The sequence below is a fragment of the Trachypithecus francoisi genome, unplaced genomic scaffold (assembly GCF_009764315.1).
Source record: "Trachypithecus francoisi isolate TF-2019V2 unplaced genomic scaffold, Tfra_2.0 Lachesis_group3, whole genome shotgun sequence".
NCBI classification, from domain to species: Eukaryota; Metazoa; Chordata; class Mammalia; order Primates; family Cercopithecidae; genus Trachypithecus; species Trachypithecus francoisi.
Genome location: NW_022681468.1, coordinates 10,677,203 through 10,701,693, shown reverse-complemented (window position 1 = coordinate 10,701,693; position 24,491 = coordinate 10,677,203). Strand labels below are relative to the sequence as shown.

The window sequence follows — 24,491 nt, the reverse complement described above, 5'->3', positions numbered from 1 at the left end:
GCTCATGCCTGTAATACCAGCACTTTGGGAGGCCAAGGCAGGTGGATCACAAGGTCAGGAGTTCAAGACCAGCCTGACCAATATGGTGAAACCCTGTCTCTACTAAAAATACAAAAATTAGCTGGGCATACACACTTGTAGTCCCAGCTACTCAGGAGGCTGAAGCAGAAGAATAACTTGAACCTGGGAGGCAGAGGTTGCAGTGAGCTGAGATTCCACTACTGCACTGCACCCTGGGTAACACAGTGAGAATCCATCTCAAAAAACAAAAAAACAAAAAAAGAAAAGTCTGACTCTTTAGCTAGGGGTCATGGCTAACTCCATATTTTCCTAAGCTTTACTTGGAATTTAATGGCTTTAAAGCAGGCAAATTGTACAGTTATTAGGAGTTATAGTAGCAGTTTATGACCTTAAAGCCTGTAGTATACCTAATGACCTTTGAAACGGTACATTTTTTATAAATTCCCTTTCACAAATCTTTTCACAAATTACATGGACTGGCTATGACATGCTTGGACTTTCTGACTTGTCCTAAATATCCCTCTTTTAAAACAACCAGTCATTTTACTTTATGGCAAGAATTTACCATACAAGATCCTTTCTCATATAAAATCTCTTTTCTTTATAATGTTCCTTACCAAAAATACCTCTTTACCTTTATAACCTTTGAATTATTAGGCAAAAGTCATTTTCCTTCTATTAGGAAGCTGTGGCTTGCACTACCTGTTGCTGTGCAAGTCCTGTGAAGGGGAGCAGATAAGGAGGTTATCTACATACTGTAGAAGTTATCCACCCCCTCCCCCACTAAGAGATTGCTCAGTTAGATTTCTTGCTAGGGCTTGTCTGAATAAGTTTGGGTTATTTTTAAACCCCTGAAGTAGGACTGTGCAGGTTAAAGTTATTGGTTAAAGATTTAGGTAGTTTTCCCAGGAGAAATAGGACTATTAGAGGGAAAGATGAATCTAGAGGTTGGGTAAATACTAAGGAAGCACCCATCTTGGAAAGTATATTTTTGCCCCAAAGGGGAGTGAATTTTTTCTTTTGGAGGGAGGGGGTGCAATTTGCCCCCATTATCCAATACGATTTGGAGGCGAGTTGCTCAGAGAAGGAGATTAGCACAGAGTAGGCAGCTCTTGAACCCGAAGAAAAATGTATAATTTTACTTGATTCCTCCAAGAGTTGTCCTTGGCTTTGTCCTGTTGATGACGACGTCTGATTTAGAAGCCAGTTGAGCAGAGAGCTCCTTCAGCTCACAGCATTCAGGGGTTGGAATTCTGTCCCGGGGGCCATTTGGCCCTCAGAGCAGTCCCATTTTCAGTGAATGAGCTTGTGGCAGAGGGGTCAAACTGTGAGGGGCTTTTTCCCATTTGTCCCCTTGGGCCAGTTTGCCTTCCAGCAGCCTGGCTTCCCATGCCAATGGCAGTTACCTGGAGGAGTGGCCTTAGGGCAATCTGGAGAGGGCTGGGGGCTTGTAAAGCACCCATTATGTGAGCTGCCTCTTGTCCTTGAGTTTCTCCTTTTTCTTAGCCCTGTCCTCCTTGTCCTGATCTTGGTCATAAAAGGCTGAGGAGGCTAATTTGAGGATTTCCTTCATAGGCGTACTGGATTCTAAGGCTGACTTTTGTGATTTTTTTCTCAGTTCATTTTTAGGCCAAACTGTATTACTAAGAAAAACTAGTTTTTTGTTTTAAAGTTTGGGAGATCAAACTTTTCCCAGTTCCTAGGGATGTATCCAAGTGGGGTGTCCTGTGGTATGGAGACACAATTCCTCTTCTGCAAAGAGAGAACAGAGGAGAAAAAGGAAAAAGAAGGTGTCCCATCTGTTATCCTTTTCTGAACACGGCATCCCCCATTCATCCTTAGGGTTCCAGAATGAGCCAATCTTACCAGGTACCCTTAACCTTGGTCCCATCTCATCACGATTACCCACTTGAGAACAAAGGAGATACTGGAGTGACCAGGGGACCCCTTATTCATCCTTGGGTTTTGGAAGAATTGGTCTTACCCAGTACCCCAACCTTGCCTTCATCTCTGTTCTAATGATAATCTGTTCTGTGCCTGCAGCCTGGGATCAGTCTTCAACTGTGTCCTATGGGAACTTTTGTTTTGTTTTGTTTTTTGAGATAGAGTCTTGCTCTGTCACCCAGGCTGGAGTGCAGTGGCACGATCTTGGCTCACTGCAGCACGATCTCGGGTCATTGCAGCACAATCTCGGCTCACTGCAACCTCCGCCTCCTGGGTTAAAGCAATTCTCCTGACTCAGCCTCCTGAGTAGCTGGGATTACATGCACTTGCCGCTGTGCCCAGCTAATTTTTATATTTTTAGTAGACACGGGGGTTTTCTTTTTTTTTTTTTTAGACAGAGTTTCACTCTTGTTGCCCAGGCTGGAGTACAATGGTGTAATCTTGGCTCATTGCAACCTCTGCCTCCCAGATTCAAGTGATTCTCCTGCCTCAGCCTGCTGAGTAGCTGGGATTACAGGCATGTGCCACCATGCCCAGCTAATTTTGTATTTTTAGTAGCAATGGGGTTTCTCCATGTTGGTCAGGCTGGTCTCGAACTCCCGACCTCAAGTGATCTGCCCACCTCAGCTTCCCAAAGGGCTGGGATTACAGGCATGGGCCACCACACCCGGCCTAGAGACAAGGTTTCACCATGTTGGCCAGGCTGGTCTTGAACTGCTGACCTCATGATCCACCCACCTCGGCCTCCCAAAGCGCTGGGATTACAGGCATGAGCCACTGTACTTAACCCTTATGGGTACTTTTGTCTCTTGCACCTGTGGCCTTGGGCTGGCCTATATCCTTGTCTCCATGACCTCATAGTGACTCTCACTCGGAGAAACAAAATGATTCTCTTTTCTCAGATTCCCATTTCCGATGTTCTTTGGGGTGGGCTGTCCTCATGCGCCAGCACTTGGGAGGGGCTTCATGCATGATACCGAAGTCACATGCACGCTCATTTGAGGTGTTTTCCCCTTACTATTTGAGTGTTCCTAGAGGAAGGTCACATACCAGTGAAACTCTGCCGTTTTGCCTCTTAGTGCTCATGCCTGAGCCCACTCGCCCAGCTCCTGAGATCTTATCAGGAAGCTGCTGATCATCAGCTTCAGTTATTTTCTATCTATTGGGAGACTGCCTTTCCCTGGCACCTGCTGCAACCAGTTATTATTTTACAGAGAAAGTTTAACAACTGCCTGACCATTACCTGATGGTCGCCTGACTTTACTGGGTGTCAGTTGTGGTGGGGGGCCTCTCCTGCCCTGCTCATGTCTGCCTGACTATCTACCCTACTCTCACAAGAAGACAGCTCCAGAAGGCACAAGCCCAGAGGAATCCTGGTTCCTTGAGAACAAACAGTAGCCAATTGAAGGGACCATGAATGAAGTGGCCCATTCAGGGCAGTGGAAAGTTTTGACTTCAAGAAAGAGAACCTACTGTCCTCCTTCTTCCCTGTCTTCCCAGCTACTGATTTGTGGTTTAAGTAAGACACTGAGAATCAGGCTTTGGTGAGACCTACCATTCCCAAATGGCGCCCAGTGTTCTGTAATTAATTCTCTCTGTGCTGCTGTGACTACTGATGCCTGCAAGGTGCTGAGGAAGATTCCAGAACATTCACCAGTAGAATAACACATACTTACATAGTTTTGGGGCAAGTATTGAGACTTCCATGCGGGGTCAGGATTAGGTGAGGCGAGTTAGGTACTAACCTCCTCACAAAATTTAAAGGGTGCCAAACAACAGCTGTGGTAATGAAGGTAAACACTATTCTAATACAATGTCTTAAAAATTCCAAATTAATGCAAAATAAACCATGTAAAACATCAAAATTTTAAATTCCATAGTAAGTATTTAGAACCATGTCTGGGGCACAACAAACTAGTAACTGGCAATGGCGTTTTGGAGCAACAGAGTTTACAGGAATAAGGCAAGTCTCCTGCCTTCCGGGGGCTCCCTCCCTAGTTGGGAGGATCCAGCACGTCGGCCTCCAGAACTCAGGGAAACAAGAGAAGTTTATGTCAAGAAAATTAGGAAAAAGAACATCTCTTTGTTAAAATGATTTTTTTTTAACTCAGCCCTTTGCCCAGCTCTAACCACGTAACAGGTGCTTTCAGTGTTTCCCAAAAGAAAGAATAAAAAGATAGAACAAGGCGGCTCATGGGTGCAGGTCAAAGGATAGTGTCCAGGCACAGTTCTGAGAAGTGCCAGTTGAGAAAGGATGATGCCTGGGCCTTCTCCTACCTCTCTGCAAAGGTCAGCTGCTCTACCTGAGCTTTGTGCTATTTTTTTTCCCTTTTATTTAGGATTCTAAAAATATACATAAAAGTAGAAAGAATCATACAATAACACCTCCCATGTACCCATCATATTTATCAATCATTATTGACATTTTGCTAATCTTATCCATTCTGCCTCTTCCCTGTTTAACTTTTCCTGAAATATTTTAAAACCAATCCCAGATGTCCTGTCATTTCACCCACAAATACTTCAGTTTGTATCTCTGAAAGAGAGAGCTTTTGAAAATGCATAGCTGCAAAATAGTTATCACATATAACAAAATTACGAGTGATTCATTAATGTCTGCTAATGTCTGCCAGAGTCCACATTTCTCCAACTGTCTCAAAGTGTTTTTTACAAACAACTGTTCAAATCATGATCCACAACATGTGACCTATGCTTTGCATTTGGCTGATGTGTGTCTTAAATCTTTTAAAAATCTACAATAGTCCCTCTCCCCTTTTTACCTCTGGAGGACAACCTGGCCATTTGCCCTGTAGAATTCCCTACATGGTGGAGGTGATCGAGCACATCCTTATTCTGTCCTTTACTGGGTTCCTCTAACCTTTTAATTTCCTGTGAGCTGAAAATGAGGTCTACTGGCTTGATTAGATTTGGATTGAGTGATGAGTGATCTGGGCAAAAAAAAAAAAGCTCATAGCTGGTACTGGGTACATCCTATTGCATCAGCCCGGGAGTACATAACGACTGTTGTCCCACAGTTTGTGAGTCAGAGTCACTCCACATAAGGTCTCCCTTTAGCCTTTCATCATCCACTGGAACTTTCAGCATCCAGCCATGTTTGTTAGCTCATTCATAAAAGACAGAAAAATTCTGGCTTTCATTTAAGACAGGATTCCTCTGAGCTCTGTTTAGTGCTCAGACCCCTAGTTCCTCTTCTTGTCTCACTTCATGTCTAAGGTTAGAAATGAATGGCTCACACTCCAAATGCAGTCTGGTGATGTGTTTTGTTTCAACTTCACAGTGTTTTTTTTTAAACAGCTGAGACACTTTTCTGAAGTGATGATAATGTACATTTTTAAATATGCATTTTCGGCTTCCTTTGAAATACCAGAAATCCAGCAGCATTGACTTGTGGCTGACACCCTATAACAGTGTGCACTCTTGGCTGTCAGTCATCGCTGCCACGCACTCCTGTAGCCCCCCAGGCTGAGGCTGAGCATCTCTTGCATCTCCCAGGGATCTGCAGTGTTGTTTTTCTTTGGATGGAGAACTAGTTCCATGTGCCAAGGTTACCATCAAAAGGCTGAAACCAAGAGATATCCTGGAAAGGAAGCTTGTTTTAAGAAAATCAGGAAGAACGTTTGTTTTGACATTTAAAAAATGAGAATAATAGTCAAATATAGTGTATCTGTGCCAAAAGAATATGACTTGAGATGCCATTATGTTACTACCAGCCCCCTTTGCTTATTAATCTCTATGACATGGAGTTTGCAACCCCTCTTTTATCCTCTCTCGGTAAAATCATCCATTCCCATAACTTAGGTACCTTCTTGGGTATAAACTGAATCGTATTCCTCCCAAATGTATATTGAAACTCTAACGCCCCAGTACCTCAAAAAGTGTCTGTATTTAGAGATAGGATCTTTAAACAGATGATGGGGTTAAATGAAGTGTTTAGTGGAGGCCCTAGTCTAACCCAATCTTTTTATCTTTAGAGACGAGGTCTTGCTCTGTCCCCCAGACTAGAGTGTAGTGGAGAGATCATAGCTCACTTTAGCTTTATCATTTATGCCACAGGTTGCAAATTTTTTGTGTGAAATATCAGACCTTGGTGATGACCTTGAGCAGTAGGATATAAATAACTCCCACAAGCTTAGCGCTCCAATAATGGATTAAACTCCTGGGCTCAAGTGATCCTCCCACTTTGGACTCCTGAGTAGCTAGAAGTAAAAGCATGGCTAATTTTGGTTTTGTTTTTCTTTCTTGTAGAGAGAGTGTCTCTCTAAGTTGCCCAGGCTTGACTAATGTCATTATAAGAAGAAGAGATTAGGACACGCGAAGACACCAGGACACACGTGCACAGAGGAACAACTATGTGAAAAGGCAGCAAGAGGGTGGCCGTCTGCAAGCCAACGAGAGAGGCCTCAGAGGAAACCAACCCTGTGGACACCTTGATCATGGACTTCCAGTCTCCAGAACTGTGAACAAATAAATGCCTCTAAGTCACCTAGTCTGTGATACTTTGCTATGGCAGCCCTAGCAAACTAATAAACATCTCTGTGCTGAAAATCCCAGATCCAAGTCCCCAGCCCACACTGCTGTGCTAAAACTCCAGACCTGAATATCCTAACGCCTCCATTACAGGTTCAAGGAAAAATTTCACAGGGCTAAGCAGAGCTGCAGAGGCAGGAATTGACTATGGAGGGAGGATATAGGTGTGGCTACATTAGAGAGTACAGTAGTGCCCCCTATTCAGGAGGGATATGTTTCTAGACCTCCCAGCGGATGCCTAAAACTGAGGCTGGTGTGGAACCCTATGTATACAATGTTTTTTCCTTTACATACATACCTACGGTAGATTATAATTTATACATTAGGAGACAACAATAACTAATAATAAAATAGAACACTTACAACAAAATGCCAGTACTGCCTGTCTTGTACTTTGGAGCCATTATTCAGTAAAATAAGGTCGACTTGAACACAAGCACTGCTTCACTGTGACAGTCAATCTGATAACTGGAGTGGCTACTAAGTGACTAACAGATGGGTAGAGTGTATGGTGTGGAAATGCTGGACAAAGGGGTGATTCACTTCCCGGGCAGTACAGTGTGGGATGGCAAGAGATTTCATTACACTACTCAGAAGGGTATGCAATTTAAAACTTATGAATTGTTTATTTCTGGAATTTTCCACTTAATATTTTTAGACCACTGTTGGCCATAGGTAACTAAAACCAGGGAAAGCAGAACCTCAGATATGGGGGAAACTTCATAAAGGGAAAGAAGTCTGAACAGGTAGGTTGCGTTGGGATTGTAAACCGCTAAGAGGCAGTAGGTGTTCTGAAGACCACCCAAGATTTCAGAGTTGCATTTTGGAAAGTTTAATCACGGGACTGTTACCTTCCCTTATTAGGAACAGTTAACATGGCTTAAGAATGTTTTGTTGTTGTATTTCAATCCTGAATCCCTCCAACCAAACATTGCAGACCACAATAAACATTTGTTGAGTTCAATTGACCTAAGTCATTCCACATCAGAGCAAAAGGGCACTGCAAGGCTGAATTAGCATTGACCGGGTTGTGCAAACTGCCTTGGGGAGAAGGCCTGAGTTTTGACCTAGGTCAGGATGAGATGTTGCACACGATTCACAGAAGAGGCTGGGGAAAAAACTAGAACGACAAGGGAAATTCCCCTCTGGAGCCTTTGGAGGGAGCATGTCCCTCCCAGCACTTTGATTTGGGGCTTCTGGCCTTCAGAACACAGAGAATAAGTTTCTGTTGTTTACAGTCACCAAGTTTGTAGTACAAACTAATTTGGTAGAGAACCAAATTAGAACCACACATATATAGTCAACTGATTTTCAACAAAGGTGCAGTGTAATTCATTGAGAAAGTAATAATCTTTTCAAGCAATGTCACTGGAACAATTAGATATCCAAATGAAACAAAACAAACCTCAGCCTCTACCCCCACAGCATATATAACATTTATGTAAAATAAACTCTAGACCTGAAAGCTAAATCTATAAAACTTCCAGAAGATAACAGAAGAAAAAGTTTTTATGACCTTGTAGGCAAAGATTTAAGACACAAAAAGCACTGACAATAAAAAAAAATGGTGAATTAGAATTCATAAAAAGTCAAAATGTCTTCAAAAGACACCATTGAGAAAGTAAGAAAAAAAGAAGAAAATATTCACAGTACATATATCTGACAGTTTGTGTCCAAAATATACCAAAAACCCTCAAAACTCAGTAAGAAGAAGACCAACAACCCAATTTAAAAGGGAAATGGCAAAAGACTAGCAAAGAGACTTCACCAAACAAAATACAAAAATCACCAAAAAGTCCATGAAAAACTGTTCAACATAATTAGTCATCAGGGAAATGCAAGTTGAAACCACGATGAGATACCACTTCATACCTAGAAGAGTGGCTAAAATTAAAAAGTTAATACCTAGGGCTAGCAAGGCTTACTATCCTTGGTGGAAAAATTACTTTTAATGGCAAAAACCACAACTATGTTTGCACTAACCTAATAGAACACTCATGCTCTAATGGCAAGAGTGTAAAATGGTACAGATGTTTGGAAAACAATTCAGAAGTTCTTACAAAGTTAAATATATATTTATATAACCCAGCCATTATACTTCTAAGTATTTAGTCCCCCACAAAATGAAAACATGCATACGCACATGCCAAAAAAAATGCTTACACAAAAATGTTTCTACCAGCTTTATTCATAAAAGCCAGAAACTGAAAACAACCCCAAGTCCATCAACAGGTGAATAGATAAACAAATCGTAGTATAGCCATCCAATGGACTACTCAGCAATAAAAAGGAATGAATTACTGATACACACAACATAGATTAACCTCAAAAACACATTACCCTAGTGAAAGAAGCCAATCCGGAAAGGATATGTGGCTGCATTCCTAAGAAGCTCTAAAACAGACACAGTCCATCTATTGTGATGGAAATCAGATCAATGGTAGCCTGGGGTTGTTGATGGGAGCGGAATTGACTGGGAAAGGGTGGAAGGGAAATGTTTGGGGTGCCGGAAATGCTTTTATCTTGATTGAGAAGGTGGTTATATGGTAAATTCATTTATCCAAGCTCATCAGTCTGTACACTATGATTTATACACATGTAAATCATACCTCAATAAAGTTAACTAAAAACACATTTCACCTCTGAGTTTTTTGTTTCTTTAAGCACTGTGTTAGTCTGTTCTCATACTGCTATGAGGAAATACCTGAGACTGGGTAATTTATTTTAAAAAAAAAGAGGTTTTGTTTTATTTTATTTTGTTCTGTTTTTGAGATGGAGTCTCAGGCTGTCACTCAGGCTGGAATTCAGTGGTGCAATCTCGGCTCACTGCAGTCTCCACCTCCCGGGTTCAAGAGATTCTCACGCCTCTGCCTCCTGAGTAGCTATTACAGGCGTGTGCCACCACACCTGGCTAATTTTTTGTATTTTTAGTAGAGATGGGGTTTCACCATGTTGGCCAGGCTGGTCTTAAACTCCTGACCTCAGGTGATCTGCCTTCCTTGGCCTCCTAAAGTGCTGGGATTACAGGCGTGAGCCACCACACCTGGCCAAGAAAAAGAGGTTTAATGGACTCACAATTCCATATGGCTAGGGCAGTATCACAATCATGGCAGAAGGGGAAGAGAAACAAAGGCACGTCTTATATGGTGGCAGGCAAGAGAGCATGTGCAGAGGAACTGCCCTTTATAAAACCATCAGATCTTGTGAGACTTATTCATTAACACAAGAACAGCACGGGGAAAACTTGCTCCCATGATTCAATTACTTCCCATCGAGTCCCTCCCACAACACATGGGGATTATGGGAACTACAATTCAAGATGAGATTTGGATGGGGATACAGCCAAGCCATATCAAGGACCAAAACTAAAAGGAAATTTTACATAACAAATGTCTCAGATGTCATTTATATGAATGGAGGTAACAAGGAGTAGACTAAGTTTAAAAAGACAGATGAGGCTGGAATACGACTTTGAAGGATTTTGCCAGTCCTACTAAGATATTTGGACCTTATGGTAGAGGCAGTAAGATAAAAATTTTATGGATTACATTCTATCTATGCTGTCATTATATCTTTACAGGGAAATGCATTTATTTTTCAATATAGGCTATGGACACTGATGCTTACATCTTCTACACAGGAAGTATGCAATTTATCAATATGCAGCTGGGTTAGCAATCCATTCAAACAAATTCTGTTCATAAATATGTATGGATTCAGGTGTTTCATGTGTGATACCTAATTTTGCTTACACAACAGCACTGAAAGACAAGCACATCATATTAGTTAGCGTTTCCTGAATAATAAGCTACTCCAAAACTAGTGACTTTAAAAAAACAGCCACTTATATAGCTTACCATTTGTCAGGTAGACAGTTGTATTGGGCTCAGCTGGGAGATACTTCTAGCCTTATCTGGGTTCATCTTTGCCTTTGTACCCAGTGCTGGGTTAACTGGAGGCTGGCTGATTTAGAATGGCCTTTCTTGGAATGGTTCCTTTCAGCTCCACGTGTCTCTCATCCTCCAGCAAGCCAGGCCAGATCTCATGCATAGCCACTGGGCAGAGTTCCAAGAGAGACACGTGCAATGTGTCTCCTAGAACCTAGACTCAGAACCAGCACCTATCACTCCATTGGCCAAAGCAAGTTAAAAAGGAATGGGAAATGGACATCACTTTTTGATAGGAGGAACTGCAAAGCCCACTGCCAGTGGTGAGCATCTGGGGAGGAGTGGAGGATTGTGACCATTTTTACAATTGACTAAAATTATTATCTCCATTTTATGTAAAGGAAAAACAAGATTCAGAGAAGTTAAGGAACTTTTATAAGGTCACACAGCCAATAAATTACAATGAGTTGCTGGGCTTTGATTCCAACCCATTTCTATAGCAAAATGTGGATCCTCATTTTAAGGAACTTACAGTATTTTATGCTGCTTAATCCATTCTTCCATCCCTCTATAATGTTATAGAATCAACCGATCAGGGGATGAAGGAACAGAAAGTTTATGAGCAGTAGATATTTCTGAAATGATTTCAAATGTGACAGATTATTTCCTGAGATATAAACGGAAAAGAAATTCACTTCCTTTTGGTGGCATCGGGGGCTGAAAATATCCCCAGCGAAGATTCCACTTGCCCCCACATTTCCTTATCCTTCATAAGAAGGGGAACATAAAAAAGCCAAGCAGGCTCTTGACCCAGAGCTGGCTGAGGATACAGCGCACACACATCCATGGTTGCATCTGCAGCATTTGGGTGCAGTCACAGGCAGCTTCAAAGGAAAAAGGAAAGGGAAAAAACCTTCTCTCTGTAGCTAGGCTGCCAGTTCCTGTGTAGATTTCTCAAGATGCAGGCAAGAGGACATGTGGAGAACTTCCCCATGTTTAGAAACATCAGATGGTTGCCAAAACAAGCCAATTTAGAACTGAGCGTGACAAATGCGCATTTGAGGTTGAATATCACCTGGGGAACCCACTGTTTCTGAGATCTCCACAATGGGGTGGGGTGAAGCATCGTGGAGAATGCGTTCACTGAGCACCCGGCCAGCCTGGGTGGGGCGGGCACAGCCCGGCTGCTACAGGACGTGGGGCAAGGCATGGTATCCTTGGAAATATACACATATACATTGACATTGACAAAAGGAGGAAGTGGCAAGGAAAGAAATGTGGAAACCATCAGAGCTGAAAGCTTTTGTCTCTACATTTGCTTGTGTGTGAGAACTAGAGAAAGTTGCTTACTGTTGCCTCTATACATTTGAATGGGTTGATTAGATCCTTCTTACCAAAGTAAATGGAGCGCCACGGTGATCTCCAAACTTGCCCAACTGTGGGCGGCACTCAGCTGGAACGTTTGTGCACAAAACACCTGGGCCTGCGTCAGGAGATTCTGATTCTGTGATAGGTCAGGATGAGGCCCAGGAGTCTGTGTTTCCCGAGAGCTCCAGACGGCTGTGATTCTCAGGCAAGCAAGGATGTACCAGCGTGCGGCTGTGCAGAGCTTCCCGGCTAAACACACATAGAACATCTTTGGTGGGAAGGGAGTGCTCTCTTCTCTTTGTCTTTTTTTTTTTTTTTTTTCCTTTTTGTGGAGAACGGGGTCTCGCTATATTACCCAGGCAGGTCTCGAACTCCTAGGTAAAAGCTATCCTCCCGCCTCTGCCTCCCTGAGAGCTGGGATTACAGGCGTGAGCCACTGCGCCCAGCTGTTGCACTTATTTTTTTTTTTTTTTTGGTCTTTTTTTTTTTTTTTGAGTGCTCTCTTCTTGGTGGAAGGCAATATACTCAAGGACTGGTCAGTATCTTAGCATATCTGTAGTAGGTGTGATATTCCAAATATGTAGCTACAACAGGGTACAGTCTCTGGCCACTGGGATCCCTCTTCTGCCAGGTGTCTGCCCTTTGCACAGTTACTACACTTTGGGGAAGTCTGGGGTAATCTGGGGCAGCAGGATAAGGCTGGAGGCCTCCACAGACCTATTAGGCCTTGGTGTTATATCACCTTATAAGGAAGAACTCCAACATCCAGCACAGCTAGATGGGGGCGTCCCTCTGAATAACAGAACTGCCTGAAATACATTCACTGGGCACCATGTAGGAGATTTTTGAGGTTCTAGGAAAAGCCTGACATTTGGAGTCCCAAATCTGTGTGTTCCCACACAGGCACCAGCATGGACTATGTGATGCCGGCTGTGTGCAAGCTTCAGTTTCCCTGTCCCCAAAGGAGGGAGATGATGTGTCTTCTTCCATAAGGTCACGGTGAGTGTCTAATAGACAGTGGAGCCCTAAGCACTTTCATCAGGTCTAAAGCAGTGTACAAGTGTTGGTTTATTTCTTCCCATCATGAAATTTAAAGACATCTCAGGTGCCTCCCTGTATACATGTTTGGGATTTTTGTTTTGTTTTTTCCAATCTGTGAAATGATTTAAGAGTTCGCATACGGATCCGTAATCCCTTATCTGAAAGTTCAAAAGCTTCAAATTCCAAAAGACTTCCCACATTTGGTGGGACAGTCTGACCTCCCTGAGTTTGTTTCCCAGCTAAACCTAACATGAGGCTGTTCGTGGTTTGTGTTTGTCACCTGCTTATGGTTTGCTCCAGAGTTACCAGTGTGTTGGCTTTGGAGTGCTTTCCAAACTCCCCCAGGGGTGTTATATAATGCAAGTTATATGCAGACATTATAAGATATGAAAGTCCTGAATTCTGGAATAATCTGTTCCCAGTGGTATCAGAGAAGGGACTGTGGACCTGTCACTCCTCCACTAAAAGTTATGGAATTATTAGCTTTAAAGGGAGTCTTAAGGATCCCTGTACTCATGTCAGGAGTCTTCTACCACATCTCTTAGACATCTTCTAATTGCTGTTTGAAATCTTCCAGACCTTACTGAAGTCCCAGACACTCATTGCACTGTGGATCACTTCTTCAAAGGACTTCCAGCATCTGCACCAGTGCAAAACAAAAGCATGGAGAAAAATGCCACTAAAGGTACTAAAATATAAAGCTTTCCTCCTCTCTCGCTCTCTTTCTCTCTCTCTCTCTCTCTTTCTCTGTCATGGAATTTTTCTTTTACTTGCTATTTAACTTTGTAAGTAAAGAAAAATTAAAATGTTAAATGATTAGCATAAATTCTGTTCATCTTGACATTGTGCATTTCCAGTTTTAAATGCAAATAGAACATTTAACTTACATGTGGAATCACTGATATTATGCAATTTGTATTTTGTAGCTTATACGTGCATATGTATTTGTTCTTACCAGTACAGCTAAGACAGAATACCACATTAGTTGAGCTATTTTAATTCAATTGTGTGTATGTGTGTATGTGTGTGTGTGTGTGTGTGTGTGTGTGTAGAGACAGGGTCTTGCTATGCTGCCCAGGCTGATCTCAAACTCCTGGCCTCAAGTGTTCCTCCCACTTCAGCCTCCCAAAGTGCTGGAATTAGAGACGTGAGCCACCAGGCCCAGCCCCTTCATGTCTTGATATGGGCACATTCTACCCAAACACTACCCTCCTCTTCCTGAGTAGTAAAGAAGGACTGAAAGGAAAGGGACCATCTTTCCTTGTGCTTCTATGCCGTCATCGTCACCCTATGCGGTTGGTCAATACAGGGAAGCAGCATGAATGAGAATAGATATGACAAGACGTCTTGATTGTTCCCGTTTCTTAGAACACCACTGCCTACTTTGTGCCTTCAAAGCAAGCTCTGGTGTGAAAAGAAAATGTGACCCCCTGGGAGTGGCAGAGACCCCCCCATTCAGTCGTAGCTGTAACACACTTACCTGGTGCTTGCTTTGAGTGTCACCGATCACTGATGCATCGTGGGTTCAGAGAGCATCTTGAACGTTCTATGTGAATGAGCAGCAAGGGACAGAGACACACACGTTGCACTTCCCTCCTCGGGTCACAGTCATGCTTCAGTGTCCCATCAGATTTCACTTACAAAACAATTCAAAGATAAAAGTGTTAAGAATTTCAAGACAGCAACAGCACAGCCTTAATCCAAGCACTAGGCCTTACTGAGCAAGGAGTCCTGTGGGGCTGCCCAGGCCACTCATCCCAGAAGCTGGGCCTGCAGGGTCTACAGAGGTGGGGTGTTCCTGTCCTTTCTACGTTTGGACTACCCAACTTTACGGCCCCTGAGGGAGCCTGTATCTAAGTCACCTAAGGGTTCTAAGTGGGGGAAATTCATGTGTGCAGTTGTCAGGGACTGAAATGATTTTCTGTGCTGGCCTTAACAGATGAAAATGTAATGTCTGGAAATATGGCTGCCATTTTATGACCATGAGGAGATAAGCCTAAGGACCAAAGCTAACATGTCAAAAGTGGCAGAGCAGAAAGCAGTTGGATCCTCATTATTGAACCACAGGACTAAACAACCCTTTAGCTGCCTTGCCTCAAGAATTCTTACTATGTGAGATGATAAATGCCCTTCAAGTTGAATCTACCTTTGGTTGACTCTTCTATTAGTGCAGGCAATAGCATCAAATCCCATAACACAGACACAACCCCACATTTGCAGGAGCTGTGCCTTGATGCTACATCCCCTGTACTTGGAGGTGTGTGTTCCGCAACCTGACTTAGACCACCTTCCTGGTGGAGAGGAATGTGGAGGTAAGTGCCTAATCCAGGTCTCTAACTTATCTACTTGCTTTGTTCCCAGCGTAGTAACCACCTCACCCTTCCAGTTGCATTTCAGGCACTTCGATCAACCTAAGATGAGCACAATCTGTGTGCCACTTGCCAAGACCAGGAAGGCAAAGAAAACATGGGCCTTAACCTCAAGTTGCTCACAGCCAGGCTGAAAAGAAACGTTGACAAAGATTGTCATTAGTGTCTAAGATTCAGTTCTCTGGAAAGGAACTGTAATATGGAGAACCAGATTCAGAAGGGTTACTGAGTATTGCTCTCGAGGGATACACCAGTAGGAAGAGAGGAACATAGAACTGGGAAGAGAGAAGTGACCCACGCTGTGGTACAGCTGAGACCTCAGACAATCCCATGTGAAGCTCTGGAGCTGGGGAGACCCTTCAGAGTTGCCCCAAATTACGGTAAATGGGCTGGGTCTTCATATCCCTGATCAGTCAGTCATCAGCCATGGGCTGCCTCGGGAGACAGCATAACAGTGGGTGAGACACAGGATGGTTCCCAGTGAAGGATGCAGGGCAGGCTGGGGGTGCCAGGGGGAGGTGGGGTCACAGTCCATGTGCAGTTACAATGAACAAAGGAAGGCAGCTCTGACATGAATGATGATTGAGATTTTTATTTGCATTAATGAGTGAAATAAAAGTGATATTCCCAGTAGGGAGATGGGCATATTGCCTGAAGAGGGAACCTTGATTAGGCTTTATAATATTCATATAAGTTAGGTTGACCATATAATTTATCCAAACTAGGACACTTTCAAGAGAGAAAGGGAACGTTATTAATAATTACATCAGTACAACGGTTTCTGTGCACTGTTCTCATTTTACAGATAAGGAAACTGAGGCACACAAAGGTTGAGAAACAATACCATGTGCTAACCAGCAGTGGCGAAGAGCCAGGGCCAGTTTTCACACTCTGACAGTCTTATTCCAGTGACTAATTCTCAACACTGTAGAGATAGAGTTGGCAGACTTGGCGATGGATTGGCTAAGGGGTCTAAACTGGGAGGGCCAGAAGGGACCCTGGCATTCAGGCTTGAGCAACTGGGAAGATGGTGGGACTCTTACCTGAGAAGGTGTCAAAGCTGAGGGAGAGGACGGAGGAAAAGGGGATCTCAGACCTTCAGTGAGTGGCAGTGCAATCACTCCGCTGGCTTCTTTTATTTTTTGAGACAGGGTCTTGCTCTGTCACCCAGGCTGGAGTACAGTGGCACAATCATAGCTCACTGCAGCCTCAAACTCCTGGGTTCAAGGATCCTCCCACTTCAGCCTCCCCAGTAGCTGGACTATAGGCACATGCCGCCAAGCCCAGTGCATACCCCACGCCTGGCTACATTTTTTATTTTTTGTAGAGACTGGTCTCAATATGTTGCTCAGGCTGCCCCACTGGCTTCAGTGTAATAAGTGGAAACTGAAAGATAGCTTTCTCAAATTATTCATGTTTATTGTAGAATCATCCAATATAAAATAATATCTTATCTAGAATTATTCAGTCTTTCTAAACCAAAGCTTCCTAGTGATGCACCCCCTGCCCCCACACACTTTTTTAGGTTGGGGTAGATAGCCACAGTACCTCAACCCTAGGTGAGTATCTCAAGAGCCTGTTGGTGCCCCAATAGCTATGGATGCTGTCTCTTCTCACTGTGGACTGCATTTGCTATGAGGGCTCTCTCAGAGCAAGGAGCTTCCTGCCAGAGGCTCACCCTCTAGCAATGGGACAGGAGACACAGCACGCAGCTCCGTGGTGGCAACAAGGGTACCTGGGCTGTGAAAGCTCAGAGTTCTGCTCCAAGTGGGACATTTCCTTCTGGGATTGGTCCCCCAGTGACATTGCTGCTCATGTCCTTTTGATCTGTTACATGCAAACTTGCAAACCCTCAGGATTGATCTTATACGCTGTGAGTGCACACATTGACTTGGCTGCCCCCATCCATTTGGCCGTGGGATTTCCTAATATGCAAATTGGGCAACTCTTAGAACATAAAATGTTATGGCCAGAATTGAGACTTAGATTCCCAAATGATACATTTAAGCATGTTGTAGAAGGGAAGCTGAGAAGAGAAGCAAATTTGGAGAGAAAGACTAAGGATTCAGCCCTGCATATGATTAGTTTGAGGTACCAGTGAGGCATTCAAAGGAAATGTGTGCCCATGAGAGGTTGACTTTGTAGTCTAGGTGTTTAGAGAGATCTTGGTTTTCTATAGAAATTCGGGGATCATAAACTGGTTCATGATTATTATCTGCCACCTGGAAAGTATTGGCATGGAGAGTAGCTAGAACAGAAGTATGAGGCCCTACAGCATTTAAGGGTTGGATACAAGAGGAGGAGCTGGAAAAGGAGTTCGAGGAAGAACAGGTAGGGGCAGAGGGGACCCAGGAGAGATGACTGTCAGAGAATGCCCAGGAGTGGGTTTTAAGGAGGACAGTCAGTAGTGTAAATGCTGTGGATAGGTGTACAAGAGAAAGTCTCCAAAGCACAGGTCACATTTAAAGATATGCAGGTCACTATGGCAAGGACCAACTTCAGTGAGTGGGGGTGGGGGGGGCAAAAGCCAGAAGATTGGTTGAAGAATGAGCAAGAATGAGTTAATAGGAGTCACAGAGGGTAGATACTTTGTTTAAGAAGTTGCCTGTCAATGGCTGGTGGGGGTGACAAAAAAAGAAAAGCTCTAGTGGGTGGGGCATGATTTCAAGAGAGACATTTTCAAAGATAAGAGAGCTAAGCATGTTTTTCGCTGATAGGAACTAATAAGGAGATAGAATGGGGCAGGCTGAAGACACAAGAGAGGGATGAAGCATTGAAGAGGCCGAGATCCAGAGAAGGAAGACATTAACGACAAGAATGAACAATTCCCTGCTCCCTCCATGAACGGTGCTTTTGTGGATGTCTGTAAATTCCACAACCCGAAGAATAGGTCAACTAAAAGTACAACTACAAAACCAGTCAGCCTGCACCATGAGTGAGTGCCAACTATGAAATAGATTCTCAGGGAGAAAACTCAGCACAAAGAAAAGCAGTGGGATGGGGGAAGTCCTCCATCTATCCATCCATCTATCTGTCTAGCTATCTGTCTATTTATCTGTCCATCCATCCATCCACCCCCTCAGCCACCCATCAATTCATCCATCCATTGATCCATCCATCTGCTCATCTATCCATCTATGCACCCATCCATCCATCTACCCCCTCACCACCAACCTACCCATCCATTCACCCATCCGTCTATTTGCATATGAATGAAAATACGGTGAAATTAAGCAGCACATAGGACACAGACCTGGAGGGGTTAATGACTGGGAGGGCGAGTGAGGCTAATGTGTGAGTGCTGCTGGCTTCACTCTCTGTGGTCATTAACTTGCTCGTAAGTCTTTACCTCCATTAGCTGGGTGACCAGCAAGCCAGATCAATGGGACCATGGATGTACTGCTCTAGAGCTTTCCTTAGAGCCAAAGTCCAGCTGTCTAGACTTGTGATCTGCCCTTGGGTCAATCTGTGAAGAATAGGCTATGTGGGGTGACCAGAGTTCAGTTAAGAGCTCCGATTTCTTGTCCTAGTTCAGTCATTGCTGTGTGATCTTGAGGATATCTGTGTACCTTCCTACTTTTCTGTTTTCTCATTTGTAAAACGGGAGAAATATGGGCAGGCAATAGACGATCCCCAAAGCCCTTTTCAGCTCTGAGGTTAAAAACTATTCTAACTCAGTTAAAAACTGATCAAAGGACTTAAATAGACATTTCTCCAAAGAAGATATACAAATGGCCAACAAGCATATGAAAAGATGTTCAACACGTTAGTCATTAGAGAAATGCAAATCAACACTTCAGTGAAATACTACTTCACACACACTAGGATGGGTATAATCAAAGAAATGGAAAATAGCAAGTGCTGACAAGGATTTGAAGAAACGGGAACCTTTGTATATTGATGGTAGAAATGTAAAATGGTACAGCCAGTGTGGAAAGCAGTTTGGTGACTCCCCAAAAAGTTAAACATAGAATTACCATATGGCCCAGCAATTTTACTTCTAGATATACCCAAAAGAACTGAAATAAATTCAATTAATAAACACTTAAATAAATACTTGTGCCTAAATAGTCACAGCAACACTATTCACAATAATCAGCAGGTGAAAACCGGCCAAATGTCCATTGATAAATGAATAAACAGAATGCAATGCGGTACATCCATACAATGGAATAGTATTCAGTCATAAAAAGAAATGAAGCAACTGATACATGCTACACTATGGATGAACCTCAAAAACATTGTGCTAAATAAAAGAAGCCGGGTCACAAATTATATGGCTCCATTTATCTGTCTTTTGTTTGTTGTTTGCTTGTTTGAGACAGGGTCTCACTATATTGCTAGGTTGGCCTCAAATTCCTGGGCTCAAACCATCCTCCTGCCTTAGCCTCCTGAATAGCTGGGATTATAGGCATGTGCCATAATGCACAGCAATTACATGGCTGCAAAAATATCCAGAATAGTTAAATCCAAAGAGACAAAAAGCAGGTTGGTAGCTGAAAGGGGTTGGGGAGAAAAAGGAACAGGGAGTAACTTACTGGACAGAGAGTTTTCTTTTTGGGTGATGAAAATGTTTTGGAATTGGATAAGAGTGGCGGTTGCACAATAATGTGAATATACTAAGTTCCACTAAATTGTAGGCTTTAAAATGATTAATTTTATGTTAATGTGAATTTTGCCTTATTTTTTTTTTTTTTTTTTTTGAGATGGAGTCTCGCTCTGTCACCCAGGCTGGAGTGCAGTTGTGCCATCTCGACTCACTGCAACCTTGACCTCCCGGGTTCAAGTGATTCTCTTGCCTCAGCCTCCTGGGTAGCTGGGATTACAGGGATGCACCATCATGCCCGGCTAATTTTTGGTTTTTTAGTAGAGACAGGGTTTCACCATGTTGGCCAGGCTGGTCTCAAACTCCTGACCTCAAGTGATCTGCCTGCTTCAGCCTCCCAAAGTGCTGGGATTATAGGTATGAGCCACTGCACCCGGCCAATTCTAGAATCTCTTCATGAGAAAACAAAACCTATGCAACTCCTTCAAGTCCCTGTTTTGGAATTAGTCCTGGCCACTCCAGGCCACCTCTCCCTCTCTCACATCTGATTAATGGGCTTGGAGTTCACAACACCAGACGTCACATTCCTTCCTTAAAGACCAAGTTCAAAGGTCTCTCTGCCTTCCCTTTCCCCAGTTCCATCTCAGGATATCTTTAACCTTTTTTGGAAGACGCCATTCTCTAAGTGAGCAGAATGGAGACACTTCCTGAGCACCTATTTTGGGAATTAGCCCAGTGTGTACACAAACAACCACCATATAGGGAGACATTCTTGGGTGAAGGCATTCCATGGCCAGAGGTGAGAGGTGAGACCACAGAGCTTTGAGGAAATGGACACTTTAAAGTTTGGCCAAGGCGGCTGTCCAGGTTTCCTGTGGTCTGAGAAGTGGCTGGGAAGTTGATGTCCCAGCTTTGTGTAGCTGCACAGACATGGATATGGAAATCAGTCACACCCACGCTTTTTATCCAAAAGAGGGACCCTTGGTCAAATTGATTCATAACCAGGAGGCGCTATTTTCAGCCTTCCTTGGGAGTGCAAATGTTAGGCTGGAAGGCAGGGAAAGCAGTGGAGGAACAAAAAAGAATAAACTGGAAATAGGGGAGAGGGCTAAGCAGAAACAGTATGGCTGATTCAGTGGGTGACCTTCAACAAGTCCCTTCACTTCAAATTTAAGTCGAGCTGGTTGGATTAAACTAGACAAAAGGAAGAACATTTTAAATGCCAGTGCAGATGAGTCTGTGATTAAACAGAAGCAGTCACGCAGTTCTGTTGATGCTGACACTGCTGAAGGTCTTGTGAAGGGACCTGCAGGTCTTATGAACTGAAGGGGGCCAGGGATCAGCATAGTCACAGACTCATCAGGAGTAAAAGATAATTTCAAAACAATATCATGTAGTAAAAGGCATGCAAGTGTGAGAGTCTGGTAGGTCTGGACTTGAGCCACTAGTTTTATCCATTAAAGATAAAACACTTGCACGCCTTTTACTACCTTACTTGCTCCATCTACAAAATGGGACACACACACACACATACATATATGTATACACACACATACACATATATATACACATACACACATATATACACATATCTATACATACACACACACACACACATATATATACACACACACACATCACACACACAAACACACCCACACACTTATTAAGGTTGTGGATATGAGAATAATGAATGTGACATGACTGGAACATAGTAGATTTTAAATAGAATAGTGTCCGTTATTTTCCTGGCTCAGCCCTTCACCTTCTCTCAATGTGAATTTGTCCTGGATGCCAATCAGACCATCATGAGTCAGACCCCTGGAGGGGCCACCCCCTTAGGCATATCAGAAATGTAGGGTGAACAACATTTAGGCACCTTCCCTAGCACCCCTTCTGTACACACCAAGAGCCCAAAGGAAAAAAAAAAAAATAGCATTCCTGTTCACTTTACTTCTGGGAATGTATCCAAAGGAAATTACTGGGGAAGAAATGAAAAAATCACATATATACAGATACTCCCTGTTATAGGATGGTTTGACTTAGGATGTTTTGACTTTACGATGGATTTATCAAGACATAACCCCATCATAATTAGAGGAGCATCTTTCTTAAAAGGTTAGCTTTTTCTTAAAAGGTTATTTATCATGCACAGCAGAAATGTCTACTAAAAAGCCCAGGAAATATGGCTTGTTGATGCCTAATACTATTAGGTTAGTGTAAAAGTAATTGTGGTTTTGCCATTGAAAGTAGTGGCGAAAACCACAATTACTTTTGCACCAACCTATTATACATTTACGATGATCAATGTGATAACTCTGTAGAAAGATGAAAGCACGTAAATGTCAAGTTTTTAAAAGTTGGCCACAAAACTGCGTGTCTACTAGGATATTAACTCTCCAGCTTATAGCTAAAGATTGCAAGGGGCTGTGGAGAAATGTAAACAGTTGACGCACTGGAGGAATAGCATTATGGGTATAATATTTTTGGCATGATAAAACTATTTAATAATAAATATCTTTCTTATCTCTTTTAATGACATGAACTAGATGGTTTCTAAGACTTTAGCAGTCTATAGTTAATCTGCTTCTCTTTATTTCCACTTACGTTTCCTCATCTGTAAGATTACCTGGTAGTTTTCTAGCCACAATCCTTAGATTTGTTATCTAGAGCTACATAACAAATTATCCCCAAATTTAGCAGCTTAAAGCAAGCATCTGTTGTCTCATACAGTCTCAAGCGTTGGGAATTGAGGGGAGGCTGAGCTGGGTGGTTCTGCTCAGGGTCTCTCACAAGAGTGCTGTCAAGCTGTTGGTTGGAGCTGTAGTCATTTGAAGGCTCAACTGGGGATGAAGGGTCCATTTTCAAGTTCACCACATACTGGCAAAAGTCCTCAGTTCCTTGTCATGGGATATCTCCTTAGAGCTGCTCAGAGCATGACAGCTGGCTTCCCTCAAAGTGAATGGGTTGACAGAGAGCCCAAGACCAAAGCTAAGTCTTCTATAACCTAATCTTGGAAGTCACATCCCAGCAGATGGTGAGTTTTTGTTACTGCTGTGTCACAGCAGCATCCATTTTGAATATCAGCTGAACTTTCTTATACCAGAAGTAGGGTTTGGTCACCTTCAACACACTTTCTAGTTCTCTACCCTCCAGTTCCTCAATGTGGTCATTCCAGATACCTGCCTTACCAGCCACCTCCTGGTGACCACCTTCCCATGGACAGCTAGATATAACCTACTTGGTGCACCCCACTGATTCCCATACCCCACATAGAGAGCACAGATATGCTGCAGTGACCACCCTCTCAGTCACAGTATGACTCCATGAAACCTGTGCCTGTTTCCTCTAAACCCACCAATTAGAACTTCCCAGGAGGAAATCTGCTTGGGTAATGCCCTGGACCCAATAACAGCTTGGGCCTACAGGCCCAAGTAGGTGGGTGGGGAGCCTTATAGCTCTCTCTTGCTCCCCACCCATTGTTTGAACACATTATTCTGGATGGCTTCCTACTTCCCATTGGCCCTACGAGGCACGCTGCCTTCTTCTCTCTGGGATCTGTGAGTAATAAGCTGCTTCTGTTATTTCATGTGTTTTGCGGTGTCATCTCCTCTGAGTCTCATCCAACTAACATACTCAAACCCAGCTTCTTTCCATCAGGGCTCTCCCGGAGAATGGATATCTTGGTATGAACAAACTGGACAGAGGTCAGACAAGAGCCACAAGGGTATCTGCCAGTGTAAACAAATTTTCAGTGAGAAGGACACCTGGTCATGGGTCTGGCACTTAGGCATTAGGTCATCTGCCAGAATAAAGACATATCCCATGGAAGGCACAGTATAAATACCCATGGCCAGATCCCTGGAGCCACATCACAGCAGGGGTAGAGTTTACAGCCACTCTCATGAGAGGGACCTCAAGACCTAACACAGGAAAACACAGCACACACTTCTACCATGTGCTATTGGTTGCAGAGAACACTTCTGGAACAATACAGATAGGGAATTACACAGCTGTGAGCACCAGAAGGTGGAGGTCACTGGAGGCTGTGTGTGGGCTGCCGTATCACACCACAAAGTTGTACTTCTATCCTGCATGAATGGCGGCTTGTTCCTGTACTCCTCCCATGGACTGGTGGCCTGTTGGACATCACATTATCCAGCACACTGCTAAGTAGGTGCCCAAGAAATCCTTATTGATCAAGTGTATGTTCTTCTGAATGCATTCAGGGCATGTGAGTATTAGAGACAGTGTCTATAATGTGTCTGGCTCACCAGATGCACCCCATGAAAAGGCAGATATACTGCTGTCCCCACTACTTACAAATGAAGACCTTGAAGCTCAATGTACCCAAGGTTATGAGCTGATCCATAGGAGAGCTTAGATTCAAACCCAGGTGAATCTGTCTGACTCTTAAGCCCATGCTCTTCCCACTCTACAGGGCTAGTTTCCGAATAAAACCCTCCCTCTTTCAGGCAGGAAGTAGGAGCTGTTAGCTCTCACTGATTCCTACATGCCTGCCTACCACTCTACCTGTTGCCCACTATATGCCGGTAAATGTTTAACAATCAGCTCTCTGGGGAAAAAGAAGTCCCGGTCTGTAGCACTTGCTGATTGCCATGGTGTAAATATTCCCACCATGGCCACTTGCAAACTGATGTCCTTGATCAGAGAGTTGGAAAGAGAGACATGATCTGCCATTGTAAGCCCATATAAGCCACCTCCAGCACACCACTGCCCACTCTGGAAGTATATGAAACTTCTGGA

At 43.4% G+C, this 24,491-nt stretch overlaps 1 long non-coding RNA gene across 1 annotated transcript in view; it reads right to left on the bottom strand.

Moving 5' to 3' along the window:
• Positions 1-24,491, bottom strand: part of LOC117071447 — a 53,091-nt gene that overhangs the window by 1,583 nt on the left and 27,017 nt on the right. Inside the window, exon 2 of the long non-coding RNA XR_004432301.1 lies at positions 14,290-14,445. This is a non-coding gene — a long non-coding RNA (uncharacterized LOC117071447). The remainder of the gene's footprint in view (positions 1-14,289; positions 14,446-24,491) is intronic.